Source organism: Lagopus muta, chromosome 1 (assembly GCF_023343835.1).
Source record: "Lagopus muta isolate bLagMut1 chromosome 1, bLagMut1 primary, whole genome shotgun sequence".
Taxonomy (NCBI): Eukaryota; Metazoa; Chordata; class Aves; order Galliformes; family Phasianidae; genus Lagopus; species Lagopus muta.
Window position 1 is genome coordinate 67,940,607 of NC_064433.1, and position 25,507 is coordinate 67,966,113.

Genomic DNA, 25,507 nt, shown 5'->3' on the forward strand with positions numbered 1-25,507 from the left:
TCAAGAGATCATTAAGTCCAACCCCCCTGCTAATGCAGGTACCCTACAATCACTCACACAGGTAGGCATCCAGATGGCTCTTGAATATCTCCACAGAAGGAGACTCCACAACCTCTTTGGGCAGCCTGTGCCAGTGCTCCATCACCTTTATGGTAAAGAAGTACTTCTGCATGTTTGTATGGAACTATCTACATCTGAATATTACACCATTGCTCCTTGTCCTATCTCTACACACCACTGAGAAGAGTCTGGCCACATCCATTCACCTGCCTCCTCCCTTTAGATATTTATAAACATTGATCACATCCCCCCCTTTTTCCTAGGCTGAACAGACCCAGGCTACTCTGTCTTTCATTGTGTGGGAGATACTCCAGGCCCTTCATCTTCTCTGTGGCCGTCCAAAATATTTTTCTCAGCAATCACTGTATTTTACTTGCCAAGCAGCACAGAAGCATGCAACGTGCAATACACGCAGCTTTTGATTTGACTATCTTGAGGCAGGCACGAGAGGCAAAGTCAGCACTGCACCTCTCCACATCTCTGCTGTTACCTGCATAGTCCGTACTCAAGCTACATGCACTCAACTCATGAAAAAATATCTCCAAAAAACACATAATCATGTTAGAATTTTACAATTTTGTGGGGCTACATTGCTAGCAGTCCCAGGCTACAAGCAGCCCACAGGCTGCAGGCTGGTCATGCCTAATCCAGATGATGGGGCAGAGTGTACTCTCTGCAAGACTGCTGATGACACAAAACTAGGAGTGGCTGATACACCAGAGGGTTGTACTGCCATTCAGTGAGACTCAACAAGTTGGAGAAATGAGCTTACAAGAACCTCATTAATTTCAAGAAGCAAAAGAAGAAAAGATAATGGAAAGTACATATAGGCTGTATTTGTTTATAACTTTATGGAAATTCCCATTTCAAAAGGAAAAGACAGAGATATGAGAAAATTGACAGTGTAGTGAAGGCTAGTAATATATACTTTCTTTGGGGCAAGTACAGCGAGGATTGCTATGGAACATATGGTGTCTTTGCTATGTGTAGAAACACAGGACCTGTAATTTCCCTATTCAGTATCCATATTCTATTATATCATGAAAATATAACGGATTCAAAGTATAGTCTAGGGTAGTTCAGGAAGTTATCTGTCCAACAGGTGATTATCTGAGTTCTACTGAGCTTACTGTTATTTGTTTTATGAATAAATGTAATGGTTTTAACTGTCCGGTGCATTTTCATTTGCCTGTGAATATGTTGTATACTTCATAACACACAGAATCTATTCTTCAGATGATGCATTCATGTAAGATTATATGTAAGCAATTTTGGTTGGATTTGTTTCTTCACTATTTATTAGACAGCTCAATTATCTGTGTTATTCACCATAAGCATAAACAATCTCCAACAAACCCACTACTCTTCTTCTCTTGGATTATATTAAAAAAACCTTCCAGTTGTTCAACAAACATACAAGTGCTAGGAGTGGTTCCTGATAATGTTTAAGCCAAGGAGCAATACCTATCAGAATTCTCTTCATCATGATAGGGGCATTTTTAGCTTTCTAAACCATACAAGTGATACAGACATTGAACGTGCTTTTAGAGGCTTTCATTGCTGTGCTAATTCAAATCCCACATATTCACAGAAATCTTGAACTCGGTCCTTGTGGGTCAGCATCTAACACTGCTAGTGTGAAGGAAGGCTAGCTAAATTTGCATTATAAAGCCCTCCCAGACTTACCCTTGGGTATCTGACCTGGAAAGGAGAGACAAATTCTCTCAGAGTACACTGACAGAGAGTTCACAGCATAACTCAGCTCATTACCATGAAAACAGCATGTATTCCTCAAAACACTGTTGAATGCAGCATCGCTGTAGACTCAGCTGCTCATCTATCACTTTGTATCATGGCTACCTCTTCCTACTCTAGGCCAATTTCTCCAAACAACTCAATGTAAAATGTTCAAATAAAACAAGCAGTGATGATGTACTAAATACACACACACATATATATTTATTTTAATCAGGGCTGCAAGGTTTTTGCTTCCAAAGATGCAAACAATGTTCTTACAGAAATTACATGAGCACACCTGTCACTTCTGGCACCTCCGCACACTGCCTCTGTGCTGGTCTCACACTTCATAGAAATCATAGAATATCCTGAGTTGGAAGGGACCCACGAGGATCACTGAGTGTAACTCCTGGCTCTACACAGGACCACCCTCATACTGGCTCATGTACCAGATTCTAAGACACCAGGACCACAGAACCTGCCTCAAAGATTGAGATCACACTGTCATCCACTTCACCAAGGTGGATGGCTTCCTCCTACATCTGCAGGGGCTGGATACACTGAATAAGTCAGGAGTAGAACTGGAAGAAGGCTAAGTTCAGTCCCACCCTCACTTGCTAGCACAGAGCTGCCTGGCTGGGACCAAGGAAGCTCATCTCCCATCTCGAGATTTTATGATGACTTGGGCAAAGTTCCTCTGTCAGAGTACAGAATAGTTTTTAATCACATGTAAGTAACATGCTAAACAGTTACTAGGAAACTGTGTACAAAATTCTGAGAAGGAAATGTTACAGAAAGTCAGTCGGATTGCCTCAGCTTGACAGAAGACAGTGGCTTCAGTAGTTATCCAAACTGCTCGATTTTACTTCAGAGAGGTTTATATTAGCAGAGCAATGAAAAACACACATTGCCCGTCAGAATGGGCAATTCTACAAAAAAATCAGAACCTTAAAACTCACTGCCTATGAAAACCAAGATCATAAACAGACACATTTACGTATTCTAAGACTGAACCGTGTAAGCATTGATGTGTCCAAAAACCTGCCAAAACACAAAACAATTTTTTCCCTGTAAACTGCAGTCTGGACAACAGATGCTATTGAAAGACATAAATACACTTTTTATTATACTACACAGTCCTATACATAAAAGTGAGGTGTGACTGCTTTGTTTGATGAACAGATACAAAAAAATCTGGGAACCACGTTACTGGAGATTTTGAGGCATTTTATTATCTCATTCTCTCCCCTTCTACCAACAAAGATTTTCAGACACAATGTGTTTGACAAACTGTATTCCTGCACACTATATTATGTTCAGAAAAGAATCTGGGAAAGATAATACATGCCTGACTAAGTCACATTGCTGAGGCAATGAAAAGAGAGGAATTAGATAAGATATTTAATGGCCCAGAAGTGTAATGAAGCAAGTGATTTTCAGTGTTTACCTACAGATACTCAACATCGGCCACTGTTAAAATCATAACCCAGAAACTGTACGCTGCTAAGATTATATAGAGAAAGCTGTGAGTGGAAGTACTGCATTTTGAACCTAAAGTAAAAGGCAAAGAAGATTTTTATACTACTGTTTGTGTGTAAGATCAGAATATTTCAGTTATTTTCCTAATTGTTTCAGTTATGGTACTCATCAGACAGTTGGAGCTAAACCTGAGAACCACTGTTTCCACTGAATTTTTTTCTGGTGAAATGCAACACCATTATTTTTCAGAAATTCATCCACAGTGAAACTTCCCAATTATATTTCAGCATTTTTCAAAAACTTGAAAAACTAAATTACAAAAATTCTGAACAAGATTTTAATTAGTCCTTGATAGGAAAATGTATATATTGCTTAGTCCTTTATATGTTTTCACATAAACACATAAGATTTACACATCAGATAGACACGAGATAGAGTCTCTTTTGAATTCAATACTGAATCCTCAATGATATTGAGCGTAAATCAAACTACAGTACACAAAAATACGCTAAATACCTTCCCAATGCTAATTTAGTAGCTATATAAGCGAATGTGAGTGAACGGGAGAGAATAATGCTCCAAAAATTCCTTTGTTAGGTATTCTCTTTAGCAAGATGTGGTCCAAACAGTACAATGAAGAACAAATGCATAAACATCTCACCTATTTTCCTAAACTGGAAAGATTGCAGTGCTGGCAGTGAAACAACTGATCTGTTGACTACACAACACCATGCTATCAAAAGTAGCAAAATATCTGAGTTAGCATCTCACTTTCCGAGCAACAAAATTCTGCCTTACCTTTAGGAGCAATCTAACGTTCCCATGCTTTTTACATAAGGAGCTAATAATGCATGAATGAAGGCATGGAAAAAACATATCAATACATGCCTTGGTGTTCTGCCTCCCTTGGCCCAACAGAGAAAGGCAACTAAAAGGGGCTGTGGGCAGCATGCATCCAGACGTCCTGGCTTTGTCACATGCAGGGAGCTAGGAGGCTTTTCTCTTGCATAGCTACAGCGTACATCTACAGCAAACATGCCCTGTTCTCTCTGGGGGCAAGTGGTCCAATCAAGGCCAAACAACTTGATTTGAAGAAGTGAGAGAAAACTAATCCTTCAGGTAAAAAAAAAAACATGATAGTGGAATATCTGGGTGGAATACCACTTTTCATTTAAGTGTGTTTCGAAGCTTTTCTCTTAATCACCATCAGCCACAAGTAAGGAGATAGGCCACTGCTCCATAAGATGCACTGCATGACTCATATATTGCTCCTTCATATAGCTGACCAACACAGTGCAGGGACCATGGAAGAGAGTGGACATACCTATGGAATTATTCTAGCCCTTTGCCGAGACACTACAGGATCATACCTGCAGCAGTTTTACCCCAGTGTGCTACACAGCTGGGATCAAATAATAGACAACATATTTTCTTCTCTACTCTTGCCCAAGACATATTTGCAAAACTTTATCTTTTACTACACAGCTTTCACAGAATTACAGAATGGCTTAGGCTAGAAGGAACCTTGAAGACCATCCAATTCAACCACCGTGCTGTATACATGTTTATCACTCAACTATATCAGGCTTCCCAGGGCCCCATCCAACCCACCCTTAAACTCCTCTATGGATGGGGTATTCACAGCTTCTCTGGGCAGCCTATGCCAGCCTCTAATTAAAGAATTTCTTTCTAACATCTCATCTAAATTTCTTTTAGTTTAAAACTCTTACCTGTTGTCCTGTCATTATACACACTAGTAAAGAATCCCTCTCCGTCCTTTATAGAGGCCTCCTCTAGGTATTGGAAGGCTCTGGAGCCTTCGCCAAGCTAAATAACCCTAACTCTCTTAGCCTTTCTCTGCATGAAAGGTGTGCCAATCCCCTGAGCATCCTTTTGGCTTCCTCTGGACCCACTCCAATAGCTCCACATCTTGTGCTGGGGGCCCCAGGCTTGGATGCAGTATTCCAGTTGGAGCCTCAAAAGGGCAGAGCACAGGGGACCAATTAACTCCCTTGCCCTGCTGGCTGCTCTCTTCTCAATGCAGCCCAGAATACAGCTGGCCTTCCAGGCTGCAAATGCACGTTGTCACCTCATGTTGATGTTTTCATCCACCAAATTCTTCTTCTCAGGGCTGCTCTGAATTCATTTTCTACCCAGCCGATATCTGTGCTTTTGATTGCCCTGACCCAGCTGCAGGACCTTACACAGGGCCATGCTGAAGTTCATGAGGTCCACATGGGACCACCTCTCAAGCCTTCAAGGATTCTCTGGATGGCATCCCTACCCTCCAACTTAAGTTACTCTACATCAGGTAAGAAAACATAGTTCTCCAATCAAGGGAAAAACTAAACGTTGATAAAAGAGAAGTCTGAACAACAACAATATCCTTACTTTATTGTCCCAATATTAAAATACCATATATTTTAAAAGTTTATAGCTTTTTCATGTTAATCATTAACTAAAGCAATATTTTAATTTCACATGCTGCTACTTGAACCATCTTCAGAGCCTTTCAGAAAATCATCTGTGCATTCTCTTTGAAAGTACTGACAGAAAAAACAAAAACTATTCAAACTTTACGAAAGACAACAGAACAGAATCTAAAGGAAAATACATTACAAACAGGATGAAAAATGCCACTTACGAAAGAATAACAGTAATCTAATTAAACAAAACCCTCTCTTAGTATTTTAGATATGACTTGAGAAACTCTCCTAGAGCATTTTTCTTTTTTTTCCTGACTTCCAGTTACAAAGGATTGTTCATGGAAGAGCAGCAGACATTGTTAGATGACTCACACTCTACGCTTATTTGTTTTTTGGCCTTAGAGAGATTTGGGTACGAGTCTACTACCTTAATCCAGTCCACCATCTAGTTATCACAAATCTCCTAATAGTGCTGTTCTGCAAAATGTTCAGCCTCATACAATGACCTCTCCATTGTATTATGCTCTAAACATGTTTTCAGCTCAGCGGCTGTGAAAGTGCTTAAATCAGGCTGACTGTGACAACTAATATGCTGATCAGCCATTACTTTTCATTAACACTGTTCTCATTTTAATTGAGACTTCTAGACATTATTTTACTTTGTGGTTCATAATTTACTGCTCTCTCTATTGTCATACTCTCTATGTATTCTATTTTTTTTCCCTATGTTTTACTGCTTTTTCTTTTTTTAATGAGCTCCAAATAACTGTGCTGTTTCCAAACACTACCCGAGAATGACTAGTTTGAATTGTGCCAATGATATAATACAGGAATAACTTTGAAGGCATTGTCAAAGTAAATGTGCTGAATGTAGTTAAAAAAAACCAAAAAACAAAATCTTAAGCCATATAATAACTTAGTCCATATAAATGCAGTGACATGTACATTAGTTGTGCATTGTTTATATGCACTCCCCAAAATGATAGTGGATTCTCTTTTGTAGACTTTAATTTTAGCACTAGATACACAGTAAAGTCTATTATTACAGTTGTACTCAATTAAAAAATCCTATTAAAAAATCATGAAAAAGTTGTAGACAATTTACATAATTCATACAGAATTCATTTGTATTCTAGTAGCTTCTATGAGAGTTAAAATACAATTAAAAAGTTATATGCAAGCCTCTTAATTGCTGGACTCAAATAAGATGGAATGTTTTATTATTTATTGTTGTACACACCTTTGATTAATATGCCCTGAGTTTAAAGCAAGAAATAAATCTTTTGAACAAAAACAGGCAATTGTTGTCAGTTTCTTTCCATCCATCTTAATTATAATGGATAAATAGTTTTGCTCAAGCAGGGGATTCGTGTGATGCTATGAAGACTGCTACTAGTGATAGTCAGGAATTTCAGGTATGGGTTAGAGAACTGCTCTTTGAAGGAATGATAGTAATGAAGTGTATAAGGTTCAGTTGTTGCAGTTCAGCTGCATCCACATGTATTATGAGGGTCACTCTGAAAATAGTGCCTGCCATTTTATTGGGATGGCAGAGGTGGATGTTGATGGTATGGCAGTAGAGGCTGAACCTTCCCCCCAGTATTCCATTACATTCTGAGACCGTGTGACAGATGGCAGCAGAGGGGCAGTCTGACAAAATGGCATCTGACATGGAAGCATGTATGAAGCAGAGAGCTGTCACTGAGTGTCTCCATACAGAAAAATAGCACCCAAAGACATTCATCATGCTCACTGAATGTCTACGGACACCAAACAGTGGATTTTTATGGAGACCGAACAGAAGATGTGAGCATAGTGAGGCACTGGAAGGTGTGTATCAGCAGCAGTAATGGTGACACAAAGGCAAGCCATATTCCACACACCCATGCACATGTAAGCTATTGTTTAATGTTGGTGAAAATGCATAGGTAATGGTGCTATGTTTATAAATAGCATTTTGTAGCTGAGAATGTGCTCTATCAAACAGTGGTATTCTGCTTCTTGCATCTTTCATGGAAATAAACAGGTATCAAAGCAAAATATAACAATACATAATATAATTATCATACCCATAGTACCAAACAGAATGTAACAAGGAATGTACTTAAGGTCATTCTCTTGATGACTGGCACCAGAAAGAGGGAAATATATCTTCAGTTGCAGAGAAATGAAAGGAGACAAAATAGATCATCCTATTTTAGCTGTTTACTAAATTATTAAATATTTTTTGTTGCTCTTTTTTGTTTTTAAAAATTTATACTAGAAACAGAAGCACGACAACAAAAAGTATGACTACAATGAAACATTCTCAAAGCCCAAGAAATTTAGAAGACTGACAGAGAACACTTTTTTCCAGTTTCTGGTTTACTCTATTTGAAAACAAAACACAGCGCGTTTCTGATTAAGACAGGAACATGATGTTGGAAGTGCAAGACAGCTGTTTCAAGCCAAATGTTACTTTTACATGTAAATTTTGGTCATATACATACTGATATATGGTTGACTATCCAAAATAAGTATACAGTTAACTTTCCTGCTGACTTGTGGAAAGCAGCTCCCCATCTACATAATACTACATAAAGCATTCCTGCTTTGGCCTTTTAACTCAAGCATCTTGCACGATTCAGGGCAACGCAAAAATCAACATTTGTCTAATCAAGCCAATCGCCATCAAGAAATACATATGGTCAAATAGTGGCTCCATCAAACCCAAAGACTGTTTTTCAACAGCCTGGACCTGACCTTCACCTTCCTGCTGCACAGCTTCATCAGACCTTATGGACGTTTCTGGCTCACAAATAAGGGCCTTTTTCTGGGAGGTAGAGAACATCTGGTGAGCTTGACTACCCAGTGACAGCCTAAGATGCTCTCAGCTCAGAAGAGAGCATGTTCTTACTTGAGAACAGGAGGAAAAAAAAAAAAAACAAAAAACAACCCAAGATTTTCTCTCTTCATCAAGAAAGCAGAAGATGAGATTAACTGATCAGAACAGCTACTCTTCCTCAGATGATGATAATGTAATGAGTACAAAGCATCCATCTAGGAACAGACTACCGCAACTATATGAGAAATCTTGTATCAAGTATGCCAGAAATATAATAATCTATTTCATGGTTTAAATTATTATATTGTTAAGTGAAGGAATGCAGGACATCCTTTCTACCTTCATTTCTGAAATAAGTTGCTAAGTCCTACCCAAAGCTTTAGGAAAGCACAGTTCTGGTGATTCCAACTAACCTCAAAAAAGGTTGAAACAAAAACTAAACAAAGTAGGCAAACTGACCCAAGAAAGCAAAATTCTACCCTATTAAGTAGGTTGGGTGGATAAACTCTGGACATCATACAAGAAAACAGCTGTTGGTATAAATAAGCAAGTTTAAGTTTGTTTAGCAATTACATGTGTTTCCAGTTTGGATATAAAACATGCCTGGGGACAACATCTTCATCAGGCAGGCTTGCAGTCTGATCTCTGACAAAATGCTCCTGCTCTGAGTGGCAGCAAGGAAAACCAAATCTGCCATCCAGCCCTCAAGAGAGGTTTTATATTAAGGTTTGTGTCAGAAATACAACTTCATACTTTCAGCGGTCAAGGCAAAGATTTGCAGTTCTGCAAAGGTACTGTAGTTTCAGAAAAGGGGACAGAAAGATTAAGTGAACGACGAGACCAAGATTAATTTAGCAGAAAAAAATAGACATGCATGGAAAAGAGATTCAAAAATTGCCAAAAATGATAGCAATTCCTGTGAGCATGCTGAAATTCAACCTAGGTTGGCTGAGACTGACTATTGTGATTGTGTGATGACTTTTTTTGGTGGATCATCTGCAAGAAGTTCAGCAAACCCTGTCTGCTTCCCACATTGTAGAGCTACTAACAGTAGCTGGTGCTCACTGAAACCCTTTCCAATGGTCTCCGTGAGGAAATCGAGTATATTTACCTTCTCACACATAGATGTGGTTTATCAAAGACAATTCATCAAAAAAGATCAAGGAAGTTGTACTGCTGCTATTCTGGTGAAACAAAGTCTTTCAGTCTTTTTCAACATCTACTCCGTCCAGCATGTCTCAAAAAATGAAAATTTTTGAAAATTCTAGTCTTTGGGCCTGGCTGTGTACTGAAGATGCAAGAACCTCACTATTTTTTAAATGCTTTCTCCACATATAAAAAAAAGCCACTGTTTATAATATGCTAAGGATGTAGACATTGGAACAACGTCAATATGAATTTTTTTCTCCTTGGTCACAAGAAAACTCAGTTTTTAAACAAAATTTCTCCACTAACTACTACGTGAAACTTACCAAAAAGATATTACAAAGTTTTCAGTTCTTCAGTAAAAGAACAATAATCTTTGAAAGACACTTTCCACAAATGTAAGTATATAATTATATATACAGCTTTTCATTATTGTTTCATGAAGAGATTTGAACAACGTTTAACCAAAATTTAGATCATTATTATCATTTATGTAAAGAAAAGAGAAGAAATTGGATTATGGGAATAACAAAATGAACCCTAATACCTTCTATTTTTTTCCTACTGAAATTTGAACAGTAGACATGAAACATTCTGGGTTTCCAGAAAGAAATAATTCTAATAAATATTTGAAAAATAAATATTTCAAAGGCACTTTTTCAAAGCATGTAGCATATATTCAAATAGGCAGACTAGCAGTAAACATTTCAAGAACATTTCTCTTTGCAGGAACTCCTTCACATTCCATATTCTTCCTAGGAAAGTTTTGTAACCTCTTCAACACCACATAAAATATAAAATAAATACGTGCACAGACTCATGTACGTCAGCACCTTTGAGAGCAATACAAGATACTTCACAAGTTGATTTTCAGATTCTGCTATTTAAGAAAGCTGTGAAGTAAATAATCCTCATAAAGCAGTAGGATGAAACAGATTCTTATTCTGGGTTCCTATTAAATTTTAACTAAGATATTTTTCTCTACACGGAACCAACTGACAATGAACGTATTGGACGTGTGTGAGGTTTACGTTAAAAATCCCAATTGGAAGAATGATTTCATCAATGGCTGCTCCTCATTAGGAAATACATTCACTACTCTCGAATTCTTATTCAGGGAAGTAGCCTTCTCCTGTGCCCTTGACTTCATAGGCACTACCTTTCTGAGGTATAATACATCCTCAAATAAGCCAATGTTTTCTGAAGATGTCGCAAAAAAATCTGATACTTATTACTAAAATAGCAAAATTAGAACACAATGCTTGAAGACATTTCTAAATACTTCATGTTGATGACTTGAAAAAAGCTAAAAAAAAAAAAACCAAATGATTTTTTACTCCTTTTATATCAACAACAACAAAAAAATAGAACTAGTTAGCAAAATGATACATTATAACTATCTATAACATTTAAGATATAGAAGTCTAAGTACTACAATATATATAGTTTTATATTTATTATGAACATTAGGAACATAATTATATATAGTGCCACAAGTGCTCATGCATGTATATATAATCTATTTCAACCTACAAAGATACTGTTCAAAGATACTATTCTATAGTAGTAGTACTGTACTTCAAAGCTACTGTTCAAGGAATGAAGACCATCCACTGCTCTATAGGTAAATACAGTGTACAGAATGATTATCTAACATCAGGCCTATCACTTTTTTAGGGCTAAAAATGACCAAAATCCAAAGCTATTCCTGCTATTGATTTTGTTTCTTACAAAAATGAAACACTGACCATGATGTCAAGGAACAAAGGCTGTCATGTTTCTCAAAGATAAGGGATATAAAACAAAGGAGTTTCTAGTCTTATGTTCAATTTTCTGTAAGCCTGTTCAGATCTAGAAAGCCCAATGAGAAGCAACATCCATATGTACCTGTGCTATCATTCCATTTACTTCACAGTACCGTCAATATTTTGACACAAAAAGAAAATTAGTGGTCTTGGTTGCCCTTAGTTGAAGACTTTCAAGTGGAGGCTTGATCAGGCTCTGGGCAACCAGATGATCTAGCTGTTCACTGCAGGGGAGATGGACTTAATAGCCTTCAAGTTTTCCTTTCCACTCTAAGTATTCTATGATTCTATAATTCTCCAACAGTGTTTTTGAAGCCATTTTTCCCACTACAGTTTCTCCTCAGAATGGGATTGTGAGTAGATTTAAGTAATATGTTTGCATACAACAAATTCTTCCTAGGTGCAAACCGCAGTGTTTGTACAGCTCACTTAACAAAAATATCACTGATGTGCAAGAAACAACTTCTCTTTTGAAGAAGTCAAAGTGATTGGTGTGCACCACAAAGTACAGAATGGATTTCGAATTTTTATATATAGATATATATATGAAATACATATATTTCAACACACACATCACTGATTTCTGTCAGGGAAATGAAGTAATCAAGTCCAAATGGAAGTAAAGTCAATAAAGAATAAAATACTATGCTTTAAAAAACACTATTGGTTCTCAGATTTTACATTAGCAAGACTACTCATTCTTGTGGACACTGAATATGAAAGGCAAAATGTATGTTTGCAAACTGCCTTGTGAATGCACTGTTAAGTCTCCTATCAAAATGTTTTAAAATATAATTAGTAGCGAATGTAAAAGCAAAACTATCTGGAGAATTGTTCTAGCTAGATAACTGATGTAATAAGCTCAAGTTGTTTGTCTTCTCTCCATTCTGCTCTGTCTCTTGACTATTTAGTGGATCTGGTGCTAGAGCTCATAAACTTCACAATTCTTTCAAGTTTTTGTTTTGTCTTTCTGATCAAAGAAATGTTTATGTATCCTTCAAATACTGTGTCTCTTTAAACCATTGGCTTTTTCAAAGTGCTTTTTTTTTTAAAAAAAAAAAAACAAAAAAAAACAAAAAAAAAACAACACCATAATGTGATGTACACAGAGAGGTAAATGATGTCAGAATCCTTTCTGCCCCAAACCAGTCTGTAAATCTTCAGAAAAGCAAAGTTCATGGGTGCATTTAAAAGGGGCACAATCTGTTTCTGCTTAAAAGAGAGTCCCCCTTTTTTTGTGTGTGCAGAATAACAATGCAAGAATGTGTTATTCCAAAGAACTGTTGCCATGGTGATGCCATCAATAACATCATTTCTGCATCCTTGTCTTTTAAACACATAAGGAAAGCAACAAGCATTGGTAAATGTGAAAAAAGAACAATTACCTTTTCTCTCTAAACAGCAGAGGAAGCCTTTTTTTCACCTCATCAATAGAAAATTATGTAGAAAAGAATAATAAAGACTGTTACAAGAAGCACCAAGAAGCCTATTAGTGACAAAGGCCTTTTTTTTTTTTTTTTTTTCATGAATAATTACAGCTCTTTAAGAAGAAAGAAGCCCAGGCTAAGGACTCTTTGCAAGCTTTAGATGGTAAAACAAACATTTGACTATACAAGGATTTCCCTTTCATGTACCTTTCCAAGAAAAAAAACAACTAAAATCCAGAGCAAAATGAGAGAGAAAAAAAAACCAAAGGAACATCTGCTGCAATTAAATTTAAAGAACCTACCATTCACCTAAAAGATTTGTATCAAAAGCAACTGTATTAGCAACAGAATCAATATAAATTTCAGGCCGGCTTGTTAAAGGTGACTGTGCTGGGAAAGTTTGTCTCTGTAAGTAATATAATAACAGGAGTCTATTCTGATTTTGAAGCAAGTGGTGGAAAAGAGGATTCCAACAGTAAATGCATTATCAAACTGTTGTAAAACACTGTTAAGTTTAATACCTGAAAGGCAAAAGCAAAACAGTAGGTACACTTACCACACGAAGTCTCAATTAATAAGCAACAGAGCCTTTACAAAAGCAAGATTTGACTGCAGGGACTTCTAAGATTCATGTCACATTTGATTAAGAACCCCTCCTGAAATATTACACTTTTGTTCTGACTCTGTTACACAATGCACAAACAGGAGCTTTAAATGTGCTCCTTAGTGCTTTCCAGTGAGGGTCAACATACAGTGTGATGGCCTGTTTGTATCTTTCAGACCTTTCTCTTTATACCTATACTAGGGCCAGAGATTGAGGATGATGTTAGGAAAATCTACTCCTTCCTTGTCCTCTTGTCTCAGTAACAAAAGGAATTTGGTAAACAAAAAGCGTGGAGGAAAGGAAGAAAGGTGTCACAAATTTTAAAGGTAGCCTTCACATGTGAGTTGGAGACATAGATGTTCCACAAAGTTGGACCAAATGTTTGTTAGGGCTAATAATAGTAAAGACATCACTCAAAACTGTAATCTTAAAAGCCGTAAAATGAATTTAGTATGATGATAAAATTCCAAACTCTGAAGCTGAAAACCAACTTAACCACATTTACTTATGATGGAAACACCGAGCTAGTTAGGAAGAGATACTACATTCTTTTCCCGAACTCATTGTCTTGTGTTGTCCTTTGACTTCTCACTATCACTGCTTCTCTAAATCAAGAGATAATACTTGCTTGTTTTTACAGGTTCTTGAGCTCACCACTAGTTACTGTGGAAATCTGAAAAGTATTGTGAGCTATTAAAGATTAACAACACATTGCAATGATGGGAAACTATTCTTTTCCTTTCTATTTTAGAACTTCTGCAAAGTTTCAAAGTATTCACGCTACTCAATTCAGTCTAAATGCTCACACTGGGTTCTGTTTCACAGCAAAAGCTTCCATCTTCTGTCTAGCTTTTAAACACAATTGTTTAGAAAGATATGTTGAAAGGCTTTAAAAAGGCTAGCTTATCTGAGGAGCTACTCACCAAATTCCCTAGAAAACAAAAATCATTTAAGTCTGTTTCTCAGCATCCAAACGTTACAATTCATCTCTGACACCCCAGGAATAAAAGACAAATAATTGGAAGAAAGTGTTAGGAATCCGTTACCTTTCAGTTTGCCTAAGACTTAGAAAGAAAATTCCTGCTTTTTTAATTTCCTGGACTCAATAGGCTGAAAGTTGAACTGCAATTCCCTCTTCTGCATGATTGTCAGCACAACGAACTAATGCTTTTAATTGGTGAGGGTTCCCTTAACTCCTCTGAGATACTTTAAAGGCCATTGGAAGTTTATATGCTTAATTTATGGAGTAAGTATTGAAAGTGTACATGTGTTTTGTTAAGCAACAGTTTCTTAACTGACTCTGTTACTGCAAGGATGCTAGTGATTTTAATTGCTTGTAATTCCTCACAGAATGCACGCAATATCCAAGGGTCACTCCAGTGAGAGCACTGAAGTGTTCTTGCACAGATCTTTGAGAAAACCTTCTTTAATTCTTATTCTGAAGGAAGAAGATCCCAAAACACTTAAAAAAAACACATGCCATTGCTTACAATATTATTCTCCCTCATCAGTAATTAAAAAAATATATATATATCCTTGAAAGAATCAGCTATCACCTAAATTGTTCTCTTTATCTGTCCACTGAACACTCAGGTAGAACTTCCTCCACATTATCATGTAAAATTATAACATTTGGCAGTAGAAAAGCAAAGAAAACAAAAATTTAAACTCCCCTGTGCTAAGGTATTTGAAACAAAGATGGTGCTTTACAGAAGAGAACAATCTTTTTCAGGGATTTAAAATGGAAACCTGAAGGTGAACCCAAGAGCGTGCCTTTGAGGCTACTTAGAACAAGTAAGACTTCTTCTGTTGCAAACTATCCTGAAAGTGCAAACTACATAATGCCACATCACAATTACAAATTTGTTTCCACAGCCTCCACAACAACGCATCCTCCTTTGCATCATCACCATTTCTCCATAAATGAGTGTGCATCTCCTATATTTCAGTTACAGGAGTATTTTTTAATCATTTCCAAAGGTGCACTGATTCTGGCTACAACAAAAGCTAGAAAGTACACCTTACAGCTCTGTTTTTATCACAACATCAGTAATAGAGGAGACTTTTTGTGACAAATCTTTGGTAATGAACTTGCCAGATCCTTGGCTTAGAGAAAAACAACAGCACTGAGTGCATGGGCAGATGCAAAAGTGAGTAAGAGACGCATGCTCTGGAAGAAGCAAAATAAGGAGCCAAGACAAGGTGGTAAGGACTGACTGACCCTTCACATAAGTCAGAGGATGTGGACAGAGGTCCATAGAAGACAATATCGCTGGGACATGAGTGATAACATTTGGAGTAATGAAGAGAGAATCAGTCCCATGCTGGAGACAAGAAAAAAAATAGAAAGGAAAGCTGTTTTTCAATGAAGACCTGAAAGTGAACTGGTGTGAAAACAGTAATTAGAGAAATGGAGAAACAGTGGTGAATAGAGAAAGAAGTGTGCTGAACTGACAAGTAATTTAAAATACTGGGGCCCAGAATTAAAGGGAAAAAGCATCAAAAACCTACAGAAGACATAATGGAAAAATGAATGGAAATGAGAGCAGAGAGAGGGAGTCAACAGGTACAGCCAACAGGCCTATCTGAAAATGGTACATATCACTCAGTTTCATTCCAGGCTCCTCAGTGACCATATTACAATTGCTTGCGTACCACTGAAGACCTTGGCTTGAGACCGTAAGTGTTTTTCAGCATCTTTAATAGAGCTTTGTGAGCAGGCTTCTTTCATCTACTACAGTCTTTCCCACCACAAGCCTGTTTAACCAGGCTGCTTGTGGGGTGACATCAGACCAAGGAAACATTATGAGCATTCCTCTCTGCCACTGGCTTAAAGGCCATCATTATCAATAACCGTCAAAGCATAACAGTGGAAGCGCTATATGGTCAGAAGCAAAGAACTGGGCAAAATCTTGTTTACTAATATAAACAAGAGCAGAAGTTTCAGTCTCCAGGCGCTTGCTTACTGGTTGAGATTAGCATTTCTCTGTGCTTATGAAATTAAGTTCATTGTATGTTACAACGTTTCTTTTCCTACCAAAGAAGCTGTAATTAGCTGGATTGCCACCATACGTTGGAAAAAAAAAAAAAAATTAAAAATAAATAAATAAAATCAGTGGACCTGCTACCATAGGATGTGGGTTGTTTGTCATTTTAGTAGATGCTATGTGTTGTTTCTGAGCATCACCGATGTTTCTTTCTAGACTCAACAATACAGAAGCAATAAAGGAGATGAAGAACACATGTTTCACATTTTCAAAAAATGATAGGGTATCACAATCTGAATTAAATCAAACATTTGCACAATAAACACCAGCTATCTCACTTGGCCAACCACAGAGGAAAACAGCGCTTTTTAGGATGCGCACGTTGACTGGATCAGAAGCAGTACCCTAAGTTTTTCTGGAGAACTTATTCTACCCAAAGAATCAAGAAGACACACCAAGTTGTGGGTGCCAGAAAGCAAAACCAAGAGAGCATCCAAAGCCCCTCAGAGGGGCAGGAAGTCTTTGTCTTTCCCCTATGCTTGCAGCTCTTCTGTGAAGCTGCTTTTATGACCTTGCCTTCAAAATTCAAGACACACAAGTTCATAGGTCTGGTACATCTAATAACTGATATTTATGCTACCACAGTCGAAAAACAGTGAGCCTTCCAGCATAAGTGAGCCATTTTACATTGTTTATAATGCTGCTGCTGCTCATTTGATGCTCCTGAGTTTCCAACTCCAATTCCACAGCATGAGCAAAATGACAGAGATCTTCTTTCCATTTAGTGTTGTGAAAGCCTACTGGCAGCCAGTGTACTTTTTTTTTTTTTTTTTTTAAACTCGTGATGGTAATCACCAGATTTCATAAGTAGTGAGAATTGCCATATTACTTTCAACCCTGATTTGCCTTCCACATCTTCTGTCTTGCATGGAAGTTTTATAAATATCAGTGAAGAAATAACAAGGAATCAGATTAATGATAGGTAAAACCACAGAGTCTTTTAAAATAAATAGTACTTTGTGACAGGCTTTGTACTGTGTACTGCTTAAATAACATTTGTACTTAAAGTCCAAAAAATACTGTTTTTTGAATGAAACATTGAATAACTGAAAACTGATAGTTTAGAAGAGTTGTTGCTCTTTACAAGGAATTAATGATGTTTCAAGAGTTTTTAGATTCAGAAGCAACTGCAGAATGCGATAATCACCAGAAATCTTATTACAAGCAAAGAGTAACCTTATTAATGGAGTAACTAGGAAAGGGTCATGAAAAAGATAATTGTCACTGACTTGGTTTCAAGGATCTCAAACCATTAGTGTCAGAACAAAAAGGAAACTGGTTAGAAATTTTTTCACCACTGGTCACAAGCCATCCTAGATGAATAGAGGAATTCCCAGATCAAAATGTATGAAAGGACTTCCAAATGAGATGGTCTATATGGAAAGAGAATTTACAAGATTGTTCTTTGAATATGATGCAAACAAAACTTGCAGCATGATTAACATGGCCATTGCTTCTATGTAAATGTTACACTGATATTTTTATTGTCACACAGTAGAATCTCTGTCACTGAAAATCGTGACAAGGACTGTGATAAACCATGTCAGATTATTTTAAACAAATTGTGAATGCATATTTTTTAATGATGCCTGTTGCTTAAGCATCTTTTCTAGAGAAACAAGATGAGGTCTGATCTACTTTCAATAGAAAATATTTAATTTATGTCAATACTGGCAACTTCTTTAGTCTTATAACAACTTTTTGACATTTAAAACTGAAGGGTTAAGTAATTTCTCACCCTATTGGACAAACTCAAAGACCCCAAGTGCTAAACTTTATTTTAGCAGAAACAGGGATAAACTCATTCCTATGTCATGTAGTGACATGAAGAATGAGTGTTATACAAACAGCATCAAAGAAAAAAGTCAAAATATGAAACATACCATATTTAGCCCTAGCTTACTAGCATTGTAGAGATTGCTTCTTGATAATTGACTGTTTTCAATGTCTTCAAAAGTTTTCAAAGGACAAGAAACTGAACAAAGCTAAACAACATTGTTTTCATAGTAAAGTCAGTTGAGTTGGCAATCCTAAATGCCAATTCTCACTACAAGAATATCACTTTCCAGAAATCTCCAAACCAGTTACATCTTACATGAATAAACAGTAAGTCCACCTTTGAGATGGTCTCTATTATAGCAGCAATTCTGTAGAAACAAAAGGATAAGAAAGTGGGAAGTCTGTATTCTTAGAATTTATCTCATATAGTTCCAGTCTGAAGTAGGAATCCAGCACCCGCTCTCTGAATAAAGAGAAAAGAAACTTGCCTAGGAGTCAGAATCCTTCCTGAACAGATAACATTAAATACAAGGAGATAACGTGACTGCCCTCTAGCTCCCCCCATCCTTCAAAACTTTGAAGAGTTTGTCAGCAAACTACAACTTTTCCATGATAATAGAAAACGAATAGTTTTTCAAAGATGACTACATATATACATGATGGTAGATAACAGCCAGCAACTGAATCAGTTTTATGTCTCACACCCAAAAATTCTTTTCGTATCACAGGCCTTTCCAGTTCTGATTCCACAGATGAGAGATAAAACAGAAACAGTATAATCATTTTGAAGGAAAAAAAAAAGCCACTTCTGCAAGACCTGAAAGCAGTCATGTGAGAAGGAAGGCAGTCCATCTCCTGTGTAGGCTCATACAGTCTGTGACAAAAAGTGTGAATCAGACTTGATAAACTTGTCTAATACTGCAAATAGAGAGAAAGAAAAAAAACCTTGGAGGTAACCAACAAATTGTGAGAAAACATTACTGTGCAGCCTTACGACTGAGAGAATATATATCACTATGGGAAGTCTTGCTGTCATAAAACTATTGAATAATTTAGGTTGAAAGGCACTTTTAAAGATCATTTGCTCCTGCTCCAAGCAAGGCTAATCGAAGTTACACTGGCTTATGCATTGCTGGATATTATTATTATTTTTAAGTACCTATATCTTATCACAGCAATTAGGAACCATGCTATACTTTGTTTAGCAAAGCCATTTCACATATGAAAATCAATACTGAGGATTTTTATAATAAGACTGTCAGCTATTTGTTGTGGAATTTCTGCTGGGCTCACACTGGTGATGTCTGCCACTAGTCCACCACAGTTTTGTTAAAAAAAAAAAAAAAAAAAAAAAAAAAAATCTAGTTAACAAAAGGAAGTTAGCTGCGTTAAGGAGGTACTGACAATCATTTAGAGAACCATTACCACCATATTCTCTCTCTCTCTCATTTCACTGGAGATAAATGCTTTAGTTTTCCATCCCCTTTTTTGTACAGTCAACATTTTCTTGAGTGCATCTAGTCAAACATAGAACAATTGCACTCAATTCATGTTAACTTTTGAACATCCTTGCTTCTGTTTCAGACTTGAAGATTTTACATGCTCAAAGCTCACCATCCTTTCCATATATACCAAGTAAATCTTAAAAATCTTAAACAAAAAGCAACAACCCACCAACTCTTCAGACAATCCTTATCTTCCTTGTATTAGTATAGACTATTTCAGCTGTAACAGCCTGACTGTACTAACAAGACATCTGCAAACACACTCTGAAGTGCTCCATAATTCAGGTAAATCCTCAGATTTAAGATGATCATCAAAATATGATGAAATTTCAATATAACTAAGTTTTTACTGTTGACAATATTTTTAATCCTCCAGTATTTTGCTTCAAATAGGATGGAGAGAGTTTCAATGCCAGCCAGCTGCCATTTCTGCAAGCTACAGCATGGCCCTCAGATGGAGGCAGTCTGACAAGGTAGCTGTCATCAAGGCGCATCTCAAGTACCCTTTGCCTGTGGTTAAGCTCTATTTGCAGCATGATGAAAATCACGGTTGAAAGAGACCCCCAGGTGAGAAAAGGAAAAAATACTTGCAACTCATCATCTGTATTAAGTATTAGATTGACACTTTCCTATTTCTGATGCTGTAGGACTCACGATTTAGTAATGCAAAATTACCTAAAAGGAAAACAAAGTTTGGAGAAGGAAGGGATTCTTTTCCATGTCTTATGTATGTCTAGGACATTCACTTCTAATCTTCTTCTTTAATGTGTTCCAAACACTAAGTTAAATCTATATGCACCTGTTGATAAACTTAAGGTAAGTGAACATATCCTCTGGAAAGAGCTTATTCAAAGTTATGACTACTGTTAATGTGGGCAAATGAATAGCAATAATAATGCCATTTCTCTGTATATATATATATGGCTAGGTATTTAACCATGTACGTTATTTGCTCACTGGGAAACTTTTTCTTTATGACCACATAAATCTTTTTCATTAAAATAAGAGTTATTTATGCCCAGGACTACCTGTGCTTATACCAGACCTGGTGGGCCAGAAGAAAACTCTGCCAATACCACAGACTAACCCAACCCTCCAGGGATTCCTAGTTTGCTGTAAGGAGTGGCTTAAGAAATCAGATTTTTGAAGTCAGGTTACAAGTCCCTGTGGACTTCTTGCTTATTTTATAAAGGAAAGATTCATGCTCCCTCTCTACCATATATCCCAACATCCGTAGACAAATGGAAATGCTCAGCTAAATCTAAAGAAACTTATTTTTTTGACAGTCAGAGAATCCTGTACAACTTGCTCCTGCACTGCAGACCCACCAAAGACAAAAGCAACTGTCCAGATTTTGCTCTAAAGAGTATCACTCTAGGAAAGAAATACAATAGTAGACATTGAAAATACAACATTCATAAACTCTGAGCAAATATTTGTGCTAACGAAGGCTAAGGAGTTGGCAGTCCTGAAAACTGTAGTCCTCTATTCATCGACAGTCTAATTTCAATGCAGGCAGCTGGAGTGGAAGCTTCCCTACACTGGCCTGCCAATGCTTTCAACCCTGACCTAAAGAGACCCTCACTAGAAGCAAGAAATAATTCATTCTTTATGCTTGTTTGGCCCTGGATTTATTTCAAGCAAACACTTCCAATTCCACTGAATCTATACACAGTGTTTTTATAACATGGACTACAGTCAACTAGGATCTGAGACCACCTAAGTAATTCCGTTAGAACAACACACTTTAATAGAAATAGTGTTGGGAGCAAAAGGCCAGAGCTGTTATCCACTTCAGCTTATTTTTGTGATTTGAAGGTGGCTTGCAAAGGAAGGGAATTTTCAACCAAGCTGAGTCACACTTACCAGCCTAGAAAACTGCATAATAAAAGTTAAGACAAAAGGTCAGACAGCACTTAAAAATAGGTTGGATCTTTATATGCTTGTATCACTTTTTTTTTTTTTTTTTTATAAATACAAATATTTCCCAATAATTTCATGAAACAAAATGCACTCTTGAGGTCAAAATTCACCTGTTGTAGGCCTGTTGAGTCCGATCCAGCACCCACTAGTAACAAGTACAAATATCTCCATTGACCAAGACAGTGACTCAAACTTTTTTTTTTTGTTAGCTTTCAGAAATGGATGTTTTGGTATTTCAGGATCTTATTTTCACCTTCACCTTAAGGAGTTTAATCTTCAGTAAATACTGAAAACCGCCTGCCTGAAACAGCCCATTTAATGTCGCACTTCATCCAGCCAGTTTTACAGGCATACTTGTCACTCCTGATGAGCAGAAACGTGCGTGGCTCTGCTCTGAAGCCTCAGCCCGCCTTTCTGAAATTGCTAGTAAAACTCTCAGGAAGAGACTGTACCAAAATTACATTACACAAACAGCATTCCTTACATGTACATAAAACCAAATTTCAGCCAAATTTCTACTGTTCAGAAAGTTGAGTAGCTTACTTGCTTTATATTCAGACTGTCTGCTTCAGGAACACCTGCCACCCCTCAACCCAGATTATAGTTCTGGGTTAGGAGACTCATTCCTCCTTTACTTGGAGGGTAATGTCACTGCTGATATTGTGAAGCACAGGCCGGCTTTACGATATCTGGAGGGGGAAAAAAAATCTGAGGCAATAGAAAAAAGGAACTACTTAAAAAAAAGTTTGTCTACATTGATATACTGTATTTGGAAGTGTGCTCATCATAATCCATTACACCTAACTAAACTGCACATTAGTAATTTGTAAAGCAAGGAAGGTAACAGAACTCTTTAGTACAACAGCACAAACTGAATATTTCTCTGGGAAACAAAGCAAAATTCACAACGATTATACATTTAATGTTGAATTCAATGTAATGATGCACTGATAAAAGTAGTGCTGGATCAATCTCTTCAACTCTATTTATTTGATCAGAAATATACACTTCAGACAGGGTTCCTTAAAAAAACAAAACAAAACAAAAAAAAAGCAGGGGAGAACACCTTACCTTGCCTTCCTGTTTTTTTGTTTCAGGTCATTTTATATTTTCTTTGTTCAGAACTGACTGAGTACATGACAGAATCTTTAATACTATTTAGTACCTAAGCTACTACTATCAGAATATGATCCATCCATTTTCCTATGACTTTATTTCACAGGAAGATAAAAGCACTAATTTTGACTAAAGAATCACTGTTGGATTTCACAGGAATTATTTCTATTGAAGAAAAGTAATTATGCTTATAAAGGTTTGCAAGACCGCATCTAAATCAATAACTTTATAAAAGGATAATTTAAACTTAAGTAAACAACACCCCAAAGTGGCACTTTTAATAACATTTTTTAATTCCACTTCCCTCTTAGTCAGACAACCAGACACAATTAACAAGTTTTGCTACTTTTATTTTCCACCTCACATCAGCTCAGAGCTGTGGCTTTGATACTGAGCCTAATTGCTTCCTGTTGCCCCATGCCACACCTGTATTGACTTAATGTATCAGGAAAGCATGTAACTGGAAAGTACAATACTGCAGAAAATGGGGGACTCATATTGAAAAAGAGACCACGATGTTAGATGGAATTGTTAAACAGTACAGTATGAAATAGCTCCAAGGAAGAATTATCGGCAAGAAAAGCAGTAGAAAGAACCAAAGCTGCATAGCTGCCCAGGTGGTTGCACTTGGGTAGAAACCTTCAGCATCTTTTATGGAAGGAAAGGATGCCCTTATGACCAAGGTCTGTGGTAACCTGAAATGCATTAAAAAGTATGTGGGCAGAAGGTCAAGGGAGGTGATCCACCCCCTCTATTCTGCCCTGGTAAGACCTCATCTGAAGTACTGCGCTTAGTTCTGGGCTCTTCCATTCAGAAAGCACAAGGATCTTCTAGAAAAAGTCCAGCAGAGGGCTGCAAAGATGATCAGGGGCCTCCAGCAACTCAATACAAAAAAATGACTAAGAGACCTGGGACTGTTCAGCCTGAAGAAGAGAAGACTGAGAGGTGATCTCATCAATGTTTATAAATATCTTAAGTGTGGGAGTCAAGTGCATGGGGCCAGGTTCTTTTCAGCGGTGTGCAGCAACAGGATGGGGCGATGGGCAAACACTGGAACACAGGAAGTTCCAGACAAACGTGCAAAAGAACTTGTTTACTGTGAGGATGACAGAGCACTGGAATAGGCTGCCCAGGGAGGTCATGGAGTCTCCTTCTCCGGAAATACTCAAGATCCGTCTGGGTGCTTTCCTGCTCAACATACTCAAAGGAACCTGCTTTAGCAGAGGGCTGGACTAGACAATCTTCAGAGGTCTCTTCCAACCCCTGTGACTCCATCTGATGAAAACGTGGGGTTTTCTGTTTGTTTTTTGTACTGCCAAGCACAACAAAAGTAATTCTTAATAGTAAGCCACTCACCAGAAACAGATCTTTTTATCATTTTGCTTTTAAAAGCTGGAAATATAGTTACTATTTTTTTTTTCAGTTCTCCTCAATATTTACTTCAGATCTAGCCCATGTTTTGCTAAACAAGTCCTTAGAAACATTGCTAATGTTTTGTATTTTTTGTGTGATTCCCTTATTACTTTTTTTTGAGCAAAGTTGAATGTCATGCAATCTTCAAGCAGGCAAACTGTCACTGTTTCTCATGGCTCCTTCACAGACACTATCGTGAACCTACATTGCTTTGTATTCATCCCTAACAAAGATGGAATCAAAACTTGGAAGAAACATAACTTTTACTCATCATAATAAAGCTGGGCAGGCTTATAAGTGCTGTATGAGGAAAACAATAAATTCAGCTACCGAAACAAAAGGTCAAGCAAAAAAAAGGCACAGAACAGGCCTCACCACCTCCAAACCCGTAGCATATGGCTAGTAGCAACACCTGACCACATTCTGATAAACAATAACTGATTTAATGCAAATGGTGTCATATGCAAATAAATTAACTAGCTCTATGCCACTCATGACCATCCTTGAATGTCAGGCTGGATTGGCTAACTTAAAAATCCCACAGCATTATGTTCACAGCAGGTCCTCCTCCATCAGAAGCAATCTGCTCCTTTTTGCATGCTGAGTGCAATTAGACTGACTGCACCTGACACAGATCCCGGTGAGATACTCACAGGTTTTTATGCTGAACTTGGTTAGCCTGGAATGGTTTAAGGATTTGTGCATTGTGGTATGAATGCACGTGGTAGCCCAAGAAGCTCACCTGAGTCTTAGTATAGTTTTTACTGTTCCACACAAATCAAGAGATTTCATCGCATCTTTTAATGGCACCAAAGAAGCCATTTCTTCAGTAACATATTCATTATCAAGCTCTCTAAAAGAAAAGGCAAGTTGAGCTGTATCAGTAGCTTCATCTATCACCAAAGCATAACATTTGAAATTAGCAACACTACTGTCCAAGTTTATTTTGTAGATTTTCTTATTTCCTCAGTTCACGTGGCTACAGCCCAGCAAGACAAACTGATTTAGAAAAATCTGTAATTTGTCTGTATGAAAAAAATATCTGCCATGCTTTCCCTACACTTCTGCAATAAACTCACCATCAGTAAATGGTTTTGATTTTCTTACAATGAGATGTACTGCCAATTACTTGATTTTTTTTTTTTTAAATAGAGTCTAAGTTGTAGCTTAAAAGATTTATTTTGAGATGACAGACTTCTTTCAATTTCACTTCACA

At 37.2% G+C, this 25,507-nt stretch overlaps 1 protein-coding gene across 5 annotated transcripts in view; it reads right to left on the minus strand.

The window, feature by feature from the left end:
- The window catches only part of SCUBE1 (signal peptide, CUB domain and EGF like domain containing 1), a 201,027-nt gene that overhangs the window by 98,074 nt on the left and 77,446 nt on the right, over window positions 1-25,507 (minus strand). Inside the window, exon 2 of one of the 5 annotated variants that reach the window (XM_048964172.1) lies at window positions 25,034-25,144. The exons of the other annotated variants lie outside the window; for them this stretch is intronic. The gene's annotated coding sequence lies outside the window, so the exon portion shown is untranslated. The remainder of the gene's footprint in view (window positions 1-25,033; window positions 25,145-25,507) is intronic. 5 annotated transcript variants of the gene reach the window in all.